The sequence below is a fragment of the Phycodurus eques genome, chromosome 1, assembly GCF_024500275.1.
Source record: "Phycodurus eques isolate BA_2022a chromosome 1, UOR_Pequ_1.1, whole genome shotgun sequence".
In the NCBI taxonomy this organism is placed as follows: domain Eukaryota; kingdom Metazoa; phylum Chordata; class Actinopteri; order Syngnathiformes; family Syngnathidae; genus Phycodurus; species Phycodurus eques.
Window position 1 is genome coordinate 15,910,775 of NC_084525.1, and position 4,839 is coordinate 15,915,613.

Genomic DNA, 4,839 nt, shown 5'->3' on the forward strand with positions numbered 1-4,839 from the left:
CCTCTATTGCGGCCTTTAACCTTCAACATTCAGGCGAGGCAAGGCAAGGCACATTTACTGTATGTGTAGAGCACAATTTGTGCACAAGGTTGTTCAGAGTGCTTTACAGCTATATAAAGTTGCAAGAAGGAAAATAAACTCATTCCATAAAACATCAAAAAATAATCATGAATATAATTAATTAAATTAAAAGCAGATGAGTGCAGATGAAATAATTTCAGATGTCGTATGCATGGATAAATAGAACTGTTTTCATCTTGGATTTGAAAATTGCCAGAGTTGAGGCCTGTCTCAAATCCTCTGGAAGACACTTCCATATTTTAACACAATAAAACTGAAACGCAGCCTCACTATGTTTAGTCCTGACTGGGGGCACCAGCAGGAGGCCACTCCCTGAGGTTCTCAGAGCTAGAGAAGGTTCATATGGATCTTACATGTCAGAGATGTACAGTACTTTGGTGCTAGACCATAAAGAGGCTTGTACACGAGTAGAGCTGTTTTGAGCTTTTTTTTCTATTCTCTGAGCAACAGGAAACCAATGCAGAGACCTGAGCACTACATGGGCTAACATGGTTGTATTTCCTGGCTCTACTCAGAACTTGAGCAGCAGTCTTCTGGATGTACTGCACCTGTATTTTAACTCATTTAGAGAGCCCTGCGAACAGGCCATTACAGTAGTCTAACCTGTTGGAGACAAACATGGATTAGTCTCTCAAAGTGAGGTTTAGACACCATTCCTTTTATTTCGTTTTTTTGTTTTACGTAGTAAAATCCTGCTGATGTTATTCATTTAATGTGGCTGTTATAATATATAAAAAGGTATTGGCTAAATTTCAGGATGAAACCTAACAACCTTTACTGATGAACTTATTTTGACTTTTTCTAAACTTATAAATGAACATGTCCAGCTGTTCTTTAGAAAAGGTCAAATTAAGTTCAGGTTATCGTGCATTTTAGGTTCTCCCTGAAGTTTCACCCAAAAGCTGAATATCCCTAACTTTCTGTTTGTAGGGTAGATGAACAACAATTTTATTTTTTGTAAATAAATAATAATATTCAGACCAATTAAGTGAAATTCTACTGATGTGCCGCAGCACAGTGGTTGGGAATCACTGCTTTGAAGTTGGAGCACACCATCCACTGTCACACCAGTATGTACAAAGTACAGCAGTGAATCCAGTACATTGGTCAAGGGAAATTACTGGAAATTAACCTTACATGTTTTTAATTGTGGGGGGAAACGGTCCATCCATATAAAACCCATGTTGGCATAGAGAGAATATACTAACAGAAAAAAAACCAACTCCATACAGAAAAATCCCAAAGTGCACCCAAACCGGAATTGAACCAAAAAACCTCGCTGTGTGCTGTCACCATGTCTCCACGGCCCCCCTTCCCCGCATAAATGGTTGCTGACCCTGACTCCCACACAATGTAAAAGAGAAAAACGTGTTAACAATGACCACATAATCCAGAGCCTTGAGCTATTCTGGGTGAATCTCGTGTCCCTTGTGGCCCTGTCACTGAGACTACCTCTAACTACCTCTGCGTGTGCAGCTCCAGCCTCTATAGTTCCACTGTACTACTTGTCAGATAATCAATCATGAATCATCTGTTTAGTAATCTCTCCTTTTCAAAAATGTACCGATAAATGGATGGTGGTGCAGACAGCAGCTGAGTGGATCAGCGGCAGGCAGGATTCAGCTGCTCCACATTACCTCAACTAAATTAAGAATACTAATATTTTCTCTTTAGAATTAGACCCACTCAAATCTTATGACCTCCACCTGGAGTCATAAAATTAATTGCATATTTTATTATAACATTTTAGATGGAAGCTGATTCTTTCATTGAAATTAAAACAGTAGAGGTAGACAACAGCACTGGAACAATTATGGGAAAAGCCTTCATAGCCAATTGTCTACAGTCCTGAAAGAATGCAATGCATTGATGTTCAAGTTAACTTTTGTCTCATTTTCTGTGCTTTGTCTCCACCCCCTTCTCAACTCTCTGTCTATTATGGAGTCCTTCTCTGATGTTGAAGCCCCATGGGGTCTTCTCCTGACTGTCAGTCACTCACTTTTGTTTAGTGTTTGTAGTCTGTGGAGCCCTCTGATCCATTTTAAATAGCGCTAAGTGGCACAACACAGTCTCAGTGCTGTCACTCAGCACCTCCTATTAGACTCTCCCACTTGTTATCCTGACCATGTTCTCAGCGCTGAAATGAAGACGGACATGAAACATTTACTACATGTCATGAACACTTTTGTGTATAGTACAGAATTAAAATGATGAGCCTGTTTTCGCAAATAATTTAAGATGATAGTCCTGTCCAAGTGTGTGTGTGTGTGTGTGTGCGCGCGTGTACAGCATAGGGAATAGCATAGCAAAGGCAGTCGACTGCTTAGTTTTTCATAATTCTTACTCTTAGGCAACAATGCTTTTGAAGGCTTTCTCATACTCAAAAACTCAATTAATGTCATGAGCTGTGCCCTGCAGTTCCCTTGTTTGAGCTTGGGTGGCCGCTTTCTCTCTCGCCCTCGCTCTCCAAAATCCAAGCAGTCGCCAACTGGGCCACTCCACCCACTCGCAAACATCTACAACCCTTCCATTTGCCAACTTCTTTTGCCGTTTTATTGGCAATTACAGTCGAGTGGCGACTCCTCTCACCAGCCTCACCTCCACCAGCTCCCCTTTCCAGTGGACCCCGGCCACATCCCAAGCCTTTGACCAGCTAACGACCCTGTTCACCAGTGCTCCCATCCTACGACACCCTGATCCCTCCCTCCAGTTCGTGGTGGAGGTTGATGCCTCGGACACTGGGGCGGGGCCTTCCTCTCGCAGCGGGAAACCATGTAATCACCCCCTCCAGCCCTGCTGAACATGAAACCATCCTCCCCTTCTCCTGCTTCGTCAGGGTTGCTAGATGGGAAATTGAGCAGATCGTGAAGGATGCCCAAGAGACCCAACCGGATCCCAAGACTGGACCTCCAGACCGGCTGTTCGTACCCGACTCTGCACGATCTGACGTCCTTCAGTGGACCCATAATACTAAACTCACCAGTCACCCTGGTATCACCCGCACAATCCAATTCGTGCAACATCACTTCTGGTGGCCCAGCCTGGCAAAAGACACCCGTGAGTTCTTCCTAGCCTGCTCAGTCTCTGCCCGAGGTAAAGCCTCCCATCAACCCCCATCTGGCCTGCTGCGCCCTTTACCCATTCCGAGCCGCCCATGGTCCCACATTTCCCTGCATTTTGACACCGGCCTACCCGCCCCTCCTCTGAAGGTAATAACATCATCCTCATCATCATAGATTGTTTTTCCAAGTATGTCCATTATGTACCCCTTCCCAAGTTGCCCTCTGATTTTGAAACCGTTAACCTCCTAGTCCTTCAAGTATTCAGAATTCATGGCATTCCCATGGACATTGTCTCAGACCATGGTCCTCAGTTCTCCTCCTAGGTCTGGAAGGAGTTCTGCAAGAATTGTCTTTGTTTGTGAAAACTTACATTTGATAGGGGGGGACACGTGCGGACCAGCCCTCGCCCGCCACCCCCCAAATTGGCTTTAAAAAAAAAATCCCTCGTCCAATTTAGTGCTTAACTTTATATGCAGTTCCCTACTAAATTCTCAATTCAAGATAAATACGGTATATTAGACTCAGTACATATGGAATGGATGGATTTCCATGTTTAAAAGTATCATATTGGTCTTATTGTTTTTTCGTGGCTGACTTATTAAAGCAGAATGTGTGTCTCCCTCCCATTTCCACATTTTACTTATTTTTTTTATTAGTGTTTCCTTTCTGTGTAATTAAACATCTATATTCCAGAGTAACAGTGAAATGACTTCATGGCATTAATGTTCTCCTGGTGATGGAATATTATTCACCATAATAGACCAGAGGTCACGATTTTCAAGGGCAACTTGGATTAAGCTTTTCAATTTCTATAATGTGAAGCAGAGATTTTTATAGGAAGCATAAAATGATGATCCTTTATTTTAGACTTGCTGGATGCTTTGACTAGTATGTATTTAAACTGTTTATCCTCATTCTGCCAACACAGGGAGCATCCTTCTTAGTTGGCAACATTTTTTTGTGAAAAATTGTACCATTAAATAGACAAAGAAGAAAAGTGGAATGGTATTGATAGCCATTCATCCATTCTCTGTACCGCTTATCCTCACTAGGGTTGCAGGTACTGCATGCTGGTGACTATCCCAGCTGACTTTGAATGAGAGGCAGGGTACACCCTGAACTGGTCGTTAGCCAATTGCAGGACGCTAATAGACAAACAATAATTTGCACTCACATTCGCACCTATGGGCAATTTAGAGTCTTCAATCAACCTACCAGGACAGAACAGAATCTGTGACAAAGGGCAACCTTGGTGGAGTCCAATCCTCACTGGAAACGAATGTGACTTACTCCTCGCGATGCAGACCTACCTGTAACTCTGACACGGGCTGTAGAGGGACTGAGCAGCCTGTGTTGGGGATGGGGGCGCATACTCCCAGTGTATCTTCCAGAGGGATTCGGTTGGGTGCCTTCTCCAAATCCACAAAGTACACGTACTGTAGACTGGTTGAGCGAACTCCCATGCAGCCTCCAGGACCCTGCTGAGGGTGTAGAGCTGGTCCACTGCTCCATGGCCAGGACGAAAACCACACTGCTCCTCCTGAATCTGATATTCGGCTTCCCGAAGGACTATCCTCTCCAGCCACCCTGAAAAGGGATGCTGAAGAGTGTGATCCCCCTGTAGTTGGAACGCCAACTGCCAATTCAGAGGCACTGTCCCCGATGCCATGTGATGTTTCAGAGGCATGTAACCAAG